We start from the raw sequence: 12754 nt of genomic DNA on the forward strand, positions 1-12754 counted from the left end.
ATTATGAATGTATCCGCTAAGCTATAGATGTAATTCCATTTTGTACATTCTCATGGTAACATCATAGAATCATTAATCATTATTAAATCACAAAGCTCATCAACACATATTTACAGCTTAATTAAGAACTGTGCTCTCTAAAACTGCCAATTAATTAACTATCAGAAGCACAAACACCTCTCCACCCACAATCTGTTAAATCATTGGTTATCGTGACCTTTTATTCTTTTCATATCTTGAAAACATCCTTTAAAATATCATACACTCCAGGCTTTCCACAGATATTTTTGAGTTCAGATATACAGCTAAAGAGTAATTGAATTTCAGAAGCCTTGTTGTTTGTGATATTTATTAGCAGTTAGGTTGGCTTTTAGACCCGCAGTGTTTTGGGCTGGGTCAATGCTATTGCCTAACCCAGGATAAAACAGCATTCATAGCACAATGTTTCACTCCAATTATTTCAGTAGGTTCTTGTTTAATGATGGTTATTCAGAAATGGTGTCCTTTTACCTTTCTTTTATTTTTTGTACTCTGCAAAGTGGTAAATGCCAGCCAGTATTTTATTTTTTTATTATTTTTTTTTATTTTTTCTTAATACACAGGAAAATTCAGAAAAGTTGTGTTATCATTGTTCTGATCACTAAATACCTAGAATGAGTCTGTCTTGTCTGCCTATGTGCTTGCTTACACATCTGCTTCATACAACACATTCTGCTCAAGAGTGAGGTGAAATCTTGAAGAAAAGTAGAAAAGGAATTATATCAAATTCTTATGCATTATATGCCTGACAGTGAATTGGCATTTGTGGAATATTTTAGCTTTAATATGCTCAGTGGCAGCTGTTGGATGTCACCTTCTACAAAGCTCCTTCTGGGACTGTGGCAGCACCAATCCCAGGTGCTCGCTGAGGAAACCCACATTTAATATTTGCATTAATTATATTTAATGTTGCATTTAATGTTAACTTACTGCAATTTCCATGATTGTGCCACTGCATATTGCTATAGCTTTGGAGAAATGTCCCTTTTACAGAACAGGTGGTCAGCAGTGCAGGATGGGCTCAGGGCTGCCCCGGAGGGCCGTTAGGTGCTGCTGAGCTGTGACCGCCATTACAGCAGGGGCTACCTGGGCAGCTGTGAGCACTTGGGAATGCAGAGAGGCTGAAGAGTCGAAGAGAGAAGGTGGCAGAGCAGTGTGGAAGTAAGGCAGAGTATTCCTTGCTCTTTACAGGGAAATTTTTTTAAGTGGGGTTGTGAGGGAGGAGATGGGCTTGTGTGTAGTGCCCAGGACAGAGAGGTTTCTGAGGTAAAATGGCTGCAGGGAAGATGAGGGAGGATCTTAGCAGTAGGCAGCTGTGAGGGCTTGGTGTTTATGAGGGCAGGTGGTGTGCTCGTGGCGTGCCTGTGCTGTAGTGAGAGGTGATGGCAAGAGAATGGTCCTTGACATGGCTGGGATGGAGGCAGTACTTGGTGTGAATGCTCGCCTGGAGCCATTTTGGGTGTGGGGCAACCGGGAGAAGCACTGTGAGGGCAGGGTAGTGCCCCTGGATTTAGCTGACTTCTGGAAAGGTGAGACACAGAAGTGTTTTAAAATGCTCATCTTGGTTATATGTTTAGTGACCCTGCTAATGGTCTGTTTAGTACAGGATTTGTAAACTTAGAAACCACTGTTAGTAAATACAAGCTCACTGTTGCTGATCACTCTTTCCAGGTGCGCATATTTTGTTTCCATTTCTGTGTGCAAATGTGATACTTGTGTGTGGTTAAACATCTACACCTCATCCTGCTAAATAACTAGGTCACTGCTATGTTAATGAAGGGGATATTGTCATGTTAATTGTGTTCTGTTCAGTTGCTTCACATCTGTGCTAGAACAGAATTGTGGAAGTTGCTCAAGTCTGTGTCTCTTTATGTTTTATTTTTCTAAATAGTCCTCCTTATTGGTGATACAAGAGTATCACTGCTACTTTAAAGTTAGTATTGCTTTAATGGCTACACGGAAATGCTTTGGGATATGACCAGAATATAGACTAAGGTGTCTTGAGCTGATGCTCTTTGTGGGCTTGTTTCATGATCTCATGACTTGAGCTTTAGTGGTGTTATCCATACTTGTGTTCTTGAAGAAAAAAGTTAAGTTTATGCCCTTGGAATTCCACTTTCATGAAACAATATCAATTCTATTATAGCTATAATTAAAAAGAAGAAACAAATTCCTTAAAAGCAAACACATTATTTGAAGTAGGGTGCTGTTTAGAGCAGGTTTTCAGAATTTGTTGATTTGAAGGTGGTTTTTTCATGCCCTACCTTTTCCAGAAATATCAAAAAGAATATGTTGCATCCAAATTTTTTGTTTTGTCAAAAAGCACTTCAAAGACTGAAAGACCTTCAGCTTGTGCATCCGTCATGCTCTGATGGGATGTTTTCCAGTGAACTCTTTAATTTCAACCTCTCAGAGGCTTAAAATATTAGTTTTTATGCAACATCATGGCACAAGACTAAAGATAAAACTGTCCTTTCTGACACAAAAACTGTTGATACTGGACTTCTTTCTGATGGGTATTTCCCTTTTGCTCTTATTTCTTCTAACTTCTGCTAGAATGGTAATGGGAAGAAGAAAGTCTGAAATGCTTGTCACTCATTTTTATCTGTTCTCTATCAACATAGCAACAGTATATCTATCCCAGCCTTGAGGTCCACAGTGTAAGGTTTCAGTTCTGTGAGCTTGAGAAGTGATTACTGATATTGGAAATATATCTGTGTTATTACTTTTTTTTTTTTTCTTTTTTTTTGGGGGGGGGGGGAGGGGGGTATGGGGAGAAGTTAAGCATAGTGATCCACTTACCAAACTGTAAATTTGAGGGAAATGCTGAAAAGGAGCCAAGTAGTATAGTTATCTGGGAAACAGGTGAACTTGAGAGATCCAGAACCCTCATGTTTTTGCAGCTAGATCCATGATTTTTGCAAGGATAGAGATGGACAGCTGGTTTTAATTTTAATCTTACTAACACATTGGAAAAACATTGTAGGAGCCTGCTCAGCATGTTAACTAGGTGCAATTACTTCTATTTGCATGTTTCCATGTAGATGCATTTTAATTTCTTGACATGTAGACCAGGGCATAGAGATTCTCTTGCTTGAGATAATGAAGCCTGTTAGACACTTCAAAAGGATCATCCTGTTTATATAAAACCAAATGAATAAGCTCACTAGCTGTTGCACTTGACATTACTCACTGGAAAAACTAAATAGTTTCACTGTATCCATTACATCTTCTTTCATTGCCTTTTATTTCCTCTCTTGCTCTCCATTGCTTTTTTCCTGAACAGCTAGAGGAAGAGAGGAGGCATATATTTAAAGGCAAGATTCTAAGGAGAATGATTTAATAGTAATAGTCTGTACAAAAATTACAAGGTTCCCATAGCTTGCATTTGGAAATTAGTTTAATCACTGTAAAGTGTAGACATGCTAAGGAAAATGTTAAGAAGTATTTTGTGAGACTCTAGGACCTGAACATTTGAAGTAAGCCATGAACAGTTTACTATGAGAACCTTGCATGCTTATTGTTATATTCTATGCCAGGGCAAAAAAGGTACTGTATATACTCACCTGAAGTTGTGCAGGATTTTTCAGAGCATGTTTCTACATTACCTGTCCCAAAGCTTTTACAGAGTCTTTAACAATCAGTTGTTTTATGTGAAGGTCCCTATGTCAGATATGTCTTACACAACATCTGTTCAGCTTGAGACTTCTTCAAAAGAAATGCAAGGCTTCTCCTGAGAACTGGCATACCTTGTCTGTATTTGCCCAATATGCTCTGCTGATGGCAGTTTCCACTAATTCATTTATTATCAAACATCTTTGCTAGAACCTCCAACCCTGGTTTGAAGCCAAGGCTTCTTCACCGGAATATATAAATGTCTCAACCCTTAAGGTGTAAAATGTGTCACAACACAACTTGAGAAAATCTTTTTTTGTAGGTGGTTTTTGCTTTACAAAGACACAAAAGAAGTTCTTTAATTTCAACATTGGATCGTGTAATTTTATGGAAAAGAGTATTTTTAGATTACTAAAACATGAGCCTGTAACTGTGGTTGCACTAGGGGTGTGTGTATATATCTATATATCTATATCTATACATATATGCTTTAGGAAACCTGAAACTTCATTTTCTTGTTTTAATGGAAACTTACAAGGTGGCAAAACATCTAGAAATGAAATATATACTTCTCTCTTTTGTTATTGTATGATTTAGTATTGATGTGCAGATAGCTGGACACAGGGGGTTGATGTTTCAAATGCTGGAGTCCTGTCAGTCAGTCTAGAATAAAATAAAAGGTATCTTTAATGTTTATGCAAGTGTTGAAAATTACAAAGCATTATTCATTTGAACAGCAAGTAGCATTAGCATGCAGCTACATGATCTTCATCTATGTATCCTAATTTTACCAGGGCAGGGACAAGTGTTTAATTCCTACATTCATTCAGTCCAGAAGTATTCACTGACACAGCTTGGTTCTAATGGGGGCTAGGGTAGAACCTTTTAAACTTCAAAAGATAGCATTCCAATCATGCTTCCATTGTGTACTCTTTAGTATCATATCTAATATAGATTTAGACAGATTTAGAGACAGCTTTACTGATTGACACCTATCAATATCAAAGTCAGTTAAAAGATCTTTAATCATTCTGGTATTTTGGGCATATTAGGTCTCTTCTTGTATAGCTCATTTGTGCCCTTTCTGAAGGGTTATTCTCTACCAGTAAAAATAAAGGAAAGAATGTGTTAGCATGCATAGGAAATACTAATGCTATTAGTCTTAATGGCTTTCAAGTGTTCTTTATCTTTATGAAGAACAGTTCAAGATTATCTTCTCCACTATCATTAAATTTTGTATTACGTGAGCCGAGTATTGAAGTTAAATTAAAAAATGTTCTCTGATTATATCTGTATCCCTAGAATTATGGTATTTCATGGCCAATTTGAAGTCAGTGATACAAGGATTACTTCATAAAAATATTAAGTTACTCTCCGACGTCTAGTTGAAAGTAGTTGAAAGCACTTTTTGCCAATATCAAGTAATGATCAGTGTACAACAGTAACTGATATTTCTTCTTTTCACAAGAGGGGTGACAGAAGTGGATGGAAGGAAGAAAAACATCCCCCCATGACCCCAAAGACTGGTAGAGCTGCCATGATTTCTGAATGTACAGGCAACTCAAGAATGCTTGAGTCACGTTCCTGTGTGGACTGTGCTTTTGCAACTGGAAACTCATTGAAGATATAAAAATAATGCTGATCTGTAAATCTTCATTAGAATGTGTGCTTTGATGCTTCAAAACAAACCCAACAAAACCACAAAACAACCCCTGCACAACCTTTGTTGCTTTTGACAATACACAGTGGCAAAATCCTTGCAGGAGGTAGTGCAGGCTATTAAGTAGGCTATTAAGTGAAAATACGAAGTGAAAGGTTTAGTGTCTTGGACTGGCATTCTCACTAATGCATATTTTGCAGAGATTATATTCCGTGCTAACTCTAGTTCTGATTTTATTTATGTATTTATTTTTAAATGGAACGCTCTTTCAGGATGGGAGAGATTTAGGTGTACTTCTGAAGAAAATCTTCCAAGTTCCTTTCAGATGAAATGCACCTTGTTTGTGCCCTCTGTCCCGTTTTTGTACTTGGGTTCATATAATACAACAGCCTTAATTGTGAGTTGTTTTTTTAAAGTAATGGCACCTTCCCCCAACACAAAATAGTTTTAATATAGGCACACTCAAACATGATTATACAACACCAGCATTGAAAGTCTTTGTGTGTTGCATATCCTAATTTCCTTTCATATAAGGAACATGGCTCATTACCTTTAGACCCAGAACCGTGGACAGGTTTGTTTGGGGTGAAGGACGCTCACTTTTGTCATTTGAAAATTAATTTGATTAGGTATGTGGAATCATAACACTAATGTTATAGAGCAAGTGCTCTGTTACATTAAACAAATAAATCGTAGTGTAATTTTCAAACTATTTGCAGTGAGTGTGCTCCCAGTATTTGAATGCTGGCAGGTTGAGTTATGTTGCTCAGCTGAAGCTAAACCTGTCAGAGTAGATAGAGTACCCCAGATCTTCCACAGATGTAATGAGACAGGCTGATCTAAAATTCAGATGTGTCAGTAAGTAGAAGGTGGTTGTTCTTTTTTTTTTTTTTTAAATAAAATTATTCAACATGAATAAATGTAGAATATATGGCATTATTAATTTAAACTCAGAAGATAAATAGTATTAAACAAAATATTAGTGATATTTGTTATCTTGATAAATTTTTAGTTAAAAGAGGTTATACAAATAGAGAATTGTTCAAGAATAGTTCTAGCATAGATGTGTTTATAAGAGAAAGTGGAAAGAATGATGAAGAAAATCCATAGTAGCTTTGACATTGTTTTTCAAAGTATAGGTAGTATAAATCTACCAGCATCTTCTGGGATGTGTATGTTGATAATCTCATGAGCAGCCATCAAAGTGAAATCATTCCTGTCATTTTAATTCCCCAAGCTTGACTGCACAGATGTGGTGGTATCCCTTGGCTCATGAGGATCCCATCTTTCCTCCCACTCCTTTGAATGGCGTCACTTTCACAGCTTGGATTGTCCCTTTTGCTAGCGCAAAATGCTTGCTTCTCTGAGTGACTGAGATATACATATCCTGTGCTTACTTCTTGAATTTAATGTTATTACAGAAGTCACTGTAAATCATAGTTTCTTGCAAAGAATAATAGGATTTTAATTTAAAAAATATGTAATATAATGTATTAAAGACAAACTTTGTAGTATGATAGAGTGTACTTCTTCCTGCTCTGTGTTTTAAAACTATAAATGTTGAAAAACTATGAATGCATGTGGAAATTTAGAAAATTTTCTTTGATAGAATAGCATAGAGCAGTAGGGATGTTTCTGGCAAAGAATGCCTTTAACAAGCTCTGTCAACATGCAGGATCTTGATTATGTTTCACTGACATTCTCTCCTGAAAATATGATCACCTTGATAACTGAGGTTTCTGGTTTTATTAATTACAGTATATTAAATGAAATTGCTACCTTTATCTGGCTTTAAGGAATTTCCATCTGAGTAGGGTGTATAAAAAGCAAACTCATAACTAAATTAGTGCGTGGATAGAGCTGTTGCATTTCAAATCGTGTTACAGGCAAAAAGGCATATATTATTATATATCGAACGGAAAATAGTCAAAGGATTATTGTTAATGTGGATTTAATTGTTAAAGAAAATAGGAAAAAAAAAAAAGGTGTATTCAGAAGTTTCAGTAATAATGTTAAAATTATTTAGCACTACAGACATCCCAGTACCTCCTCCTTTTTCTTGTGGTGTGCTCATGTTTTCTCTGCTTCTGTGGGTACTGAAACATCAACATGGGGTGCTTGTGCCAGGGATATGTTGGCATTAAGATTCCTTTACTGGAAGGAGAGTGATGATTGTCGTTTGGTCTTCCTTGCACTGGTATTTTCCATGTGGTCATTCTTATACATTTGCTAAAATTCTCAAGTTATAACAAATGTATATAATGTCATCATACTCAGAGATCTTAACAATCAGATTCTCTTTGACAGAGATAAGGAGAAATAACTTATTCATGTGTTGGATGTTTCCGTAGCTACAGAAGAAACACTTCGGGATTAATGACCCCCAACAGGGGGGTGTTTCCTGGATGGGGCTGTGTGGCCTGGAAGCTTTTAGCATGCGAGTTCATTATATGTGAAATTTGCTTCCTGATACCAGGAGGAGTGTGGACTCATGGATCTAGCAGAGGCTTATGTCAAGCTTATGTCATCTGGATTCACCTGCCTGCCTGATTCTCCATGGAAGAGGAGCTGGGTGGAGGCAATAAGTAGCTCTCAGAGATGACCTTCCAAGTCCAAGCCTAGAAACTGCATCTGACTTGCATTATGTTCAGTGCTCTTGTTCAGGCCAGTTTTCAGAGTAGTCTACCTTTCCAGTGGCCATCTACTCAGGGGTACTTGTCTAATCCCGAAGTCATTAACAAGTGTGCTTGTTAATGTTAACTTTAGAGAGTGGAGACAAATGGGGGAACTGCACATAATTTCTTTTTATGCAATTATGTTTGTACAAGTGATGAAGAACTTTAGCTTTCTGGTTCTCTTATGATTATATGACTGAAAATCCAAGTTTTTTTGGTTTAACAAACACCTCCCTTTTCTGTGTCAGAAGGTGTGTGAAATCTAAGTTGGAACTTAAATAGGAAGGGGCAATTATTAAAATTTCTATTTATTAATACTTTTTTCTGTACAGGGCAATGAAGAAATTAGTACCAAGCTGGTAAAATACCTTACTTATTTTTTTCCTTGGTGATAAAGTGAAATAAATGGGAGAAATATTGCAGAATTTATTTTTCCTACAGCCTAATTTTCGTTGTTGTTAGTTCTAAACACCATATTTTTCTGAATATGCATCACATTCATTTTGGATTATTTAATTTAACTTCTTTCCAGATGAACTAGCTTTATTAAATGCTTGCTATGGATGAGCAAACAAAGTTTGTGCAGACTATAAATATCTGTGATGAGTCTTACACTGTATTTTGTAATCGAAGGTTTAACAATTACGTAAAATATTTTTATACAAGCTTGGGAAGGCACTGCAGTGAGCAGGGCAGGAAGACAGTTTAAAATCTATTAGTAGAACAGAACCAGGACACCAACCACCAGTTTAAATTTTAGTTAGACCCTCCAGTGTATGCCCAGTTTAAAGAATGAACTTCCAAGAAACTTCATCAGATTATTAGTGCAGGTTGTTGAGGTTTGAATAGCTTTCTGCTTCAGGAGGCTGGTGTGAGTACTCCCAGCTACATGACTACAGTTGGGGTAGTGCAGATGAAACAGTCCAGAGATGCTCGACAGCTCATGTTGGCTACATGAGCTTTTATTTAAAGCCAACTTAATGAAGTCTGAGCATGCCACATGGCTGCATGGATGTGGTCATGTTCATTGAAGCTTTGGAAGTTATTGCAGTTTCAGTACTCTCACAGCAAAAGTTACATTTGATTTTGTTCTCCGTATTGTAAAAAGCTTTACTTGATTTATTTCTGAATTCTTAAGGGATTTTTTTTTTTTTTTTTTTTGGGGGGGGGGGTTAGCTTGTTTAAAAGCAACAGATATGTAGTGTTTTCCGTTGAAGCTGTCTTGCATTCTAAGAATACGTGAATAATTTTACTAGATCAGTCTGCTACGTACAGTTTGCTTGACATGTCAGATCAGTAGTAAGTTGTTTTTGTTGTAAAGTAACAGGTTTTCTTTATTATCCAATGTTCTTTATTATTGTTATTATTATTCATAGACCATTCCTGAAGGGTTTGTCTTTAACTGTCTAGTTGTATACTAGTAAATAACTTTTGATGTGTCTTCAGTTTCCAAGAGTTTGTTATTATTTGGCAAACCTAACCGAAAGCTTATAAGCATTGGCAAAAGCGGCAACCAATTTAAATTACATGGTATGAACAGAAACAGTTGGATATACTGGTACCAGTGATGTCACTCAAATAAATTAGGACATCTGTGTTTGTAATAAACTTGATAGATCTAAAAGGGTAAAGCTGCAAACATTATTAATCTTGAGATTTTTTTTTTTAAGGCAAAAGAGGTTGACAGAGTCAATGACAGACAAGAAACACAACGAAGCAGCATCCTCTTAAGGAGATCTTCCACACAAAGGTCTGCAACCAAGTCTACCATTAGGTTTTGAATACCTAAGCATTTCTTTTTACTAATTGGCATGGTTAGAAAGCTCCCTCGAGTATCTCCAAGTATTCAGAGAAGTACTTTACAAACGCCTGCTGCTTATGTTTGGTAGCACTACAATTCAGCATAGTAAGAGACCCTTTTTGTTTTGATACAGCTTAGATCCAGGTTACAGATATGGAGATGAAATACTCTGCTGAGCTCTGCAGTTTGCCCTCTTTCAACCCTCTCCAAGTGAAATGGGTTCTTCTCCCTCAGTTGTGGATAATTCCAAAAGGGAGCTTGATTAGATTAGTATTAATGTCTTGAGTGGCTGTAAAATTTTATCAAGGAACTAGGTTAACTTGATGATCTTAGAGGTCTTTTCCAACCTAAATCACCTATGGTTGTGTTATCCCAAAGAGACTTAATGTTTCTTTCAAGATGAACTGAAGTAGGTGAAACCCTAGCCTATTAGAAAGTCTATGCCTGATTGTCCTGAAGGGACAGAGAGCAGAGCAAGAAGATGGTTACAGAGTTAATAAAGGTCAAGTTGACTAGTGTATGTTCTGTGATGTTGATTTTTTTCCCATCTTTGCTCATAAGTGCTGGCTTTTTAAATGAATTTACAGACTTTTTCAGCCTGTATTTCAAGAGTTTTATGTTCATTGAATAGTTCTTTATTAATATGTTGAAATAACAAAAAGCTCAACACCAACAAATAGGTTGGGGTTTCTTTGTGCAATTAAACCGTATGCCTGAAGTTCCCACTTAATCAATTGTAGTCATGACTCTTACACAGTCTGAAAGCTTCTCAATTTGATTTAAATGATCGATGTTGATTATTTCATTTTCAGATGTTTTTATCTGGGATTTTAGTCTAGATATTGAAATGAATGCCACAAATATTGCAGCAGCTGTATTGATTACTTTGTTTTGATTTATGCATTGGTGTTTTTTTATCTGAGACTCAAACAGGCATTCTGAAGCTCTAACATTTGTGTTCTGACAAACTGAAACTGACTTTCTATTAAGGGGATGTAATTTCAAGTGTGAGATGAGAAGACTTGCAAACTCCGTATGATGCAAGGTGTAGGCTTTTCTTTAATTTTGTTTAAGATTTAATTACAATAAATATTGCCTGAGGAAAACCTGAGATTAATGTTGGTTTTGAAACGTAACCTCTCTGTATCTTTAACATACTTTAAATGTGTGGCTACAACACTAGGTGACTTTTGTTTTTAAATACGTGAATTTAGGAGGCTGTAGTAAAAATACAGTATGAAATGAACCATGTGTATCTTCAGCCCAACACTGGTAAAATCGCTGTCACTTATTACCCAGCACTGACTGGTGCTAAACAAAGCTAACAACAGTTCTGTTTAAAGACAGAACAACTCTCCAAGAACAACAGCACTGTCACTCTCCAGGAAAGAAAGGGAATGAAGCTGCATGAAGAAGCTCTTGTGTAGCATGTTGAGTCAAGACTTGATAAGAATCTTCATTCAAGTCCTGCATAAATATCAGAATTAAGGTGAACTCTTCAAAAGCTGACAGTGGTCATGTGCATGTCTTTACCTGTATATGAAACGAACTGGGGAGATAATTAATTAGCTCACATAGTTTAATTTTAAGAATGCTGTATCTTTGTGTACCTTCTTAATACATCCACCAAAATCTCATCCTGTCTAGCCTCTCACAAGAACATAGTACTTCTTCCCAAACCTCTCTTACCCATCATTCTAACCCTATAATTGCACTCTGTGACCTCGTTGCTGAGTGAGGCTGGGGCCCTGTGGGACAATCTTGTGTAATCATGTAATTAAAAATGCATAATAAACCACATAAACAAGAGAACAGAATTAAGCCTGCTCTGAAGTGTCTAACACAGTTCCTCCCTTACCAACCTGCATATCTTTGACGTTTTCACAGATAGGGTTTCATTTTTTTTCTTTCCCAAGCTTCCTCATGTATCAGCAGAAGAGCTTAAACTTTCTGTAATGTGTTATGGTTCTCTAACATGGTACAGACATTAACTACATTATCAAGCAGCAAGAGAAAGCTGATATTTCTGGCTTGTTCTGCATCGAAGATACATGAAATAAATGATCTCAGAGTTTGCAAAGGCAGCTCCATTCTATAAGCTGAGGCAAATATTTAATTGATGTTTGGAAAGATTAAACAATTAAATCTGAGATTCAAGTAAGTAACATTAGAATATTTGACTTCATCACCAGATCCCATAAACCCTGTAGTAGCCTTGCTGAATAAGTAAGTGCTAGGAGTATGAACATTTCGGTAATAAATGGAATGTAAGTATATAAATGAATATAGATTTTTTATTATTATATTTTTTAGCAAAGAATTATTTCTTTTGGAAAGGGATGGGGGGAGAGAAAGAGAAGGCAGAGCTTCTCTGGCTTGACTCGAGGGACTGACTTTGGGTTCTTTGCTCTAAGGCAAATGAGTGGATCAAGGTTAGTACTACAGTTGTGCTGCATTTTGAATGCTGACCATAATACATTTTACTGTTACTGGCTGAAAATGCTTCTTACATGTTTTTGTGGCTGAGCACAAAGGAATTCTGCCAAATCTTAAAGGACTGGTACAGCCAATGGAAATATTCTGCAAGAATTGTAATGACCTTTTGATAATGGAAACTGCTAGGCAGAATAGAGATGTATAATATACACTGATAAATGGAGAGAGGCATCCAAACACCTTATGACAGTAGCCCAACTCCAGTTTGCTACAGTGCAACACCCCAGTTTGTCAACTGGAACATCTCATTTTGACATATTGGACCATCCTATATTTGGAAAATGTTAGTTCATGTTAAGAGGGTGATGTGGATAAACAAGAATGAGCCAACACTGGAAAGCTTTTTCTCTTCACTGGAAGTAGGGGCAAATGGGGAATCTGTGGCATTCATCTCAGAATGCAGCTGAGGTACTGCACCAGATCACTGCCCGTCAGCAAGTTTCGGCCACATTCCAAAACCTAAGATGT

The sequence above is a fragment of the Netta rufina genome, assembly GCF_964035555.1.
Source record: "Netta rufina genome assembly, chromosome: 14".
NCBI classification, from domain to species: domain Eukaryota; kingdom Metazoa; phylum Chordata; class Aves; order Anseriformes; family Anatidae; genus Netta; species Netta rufina.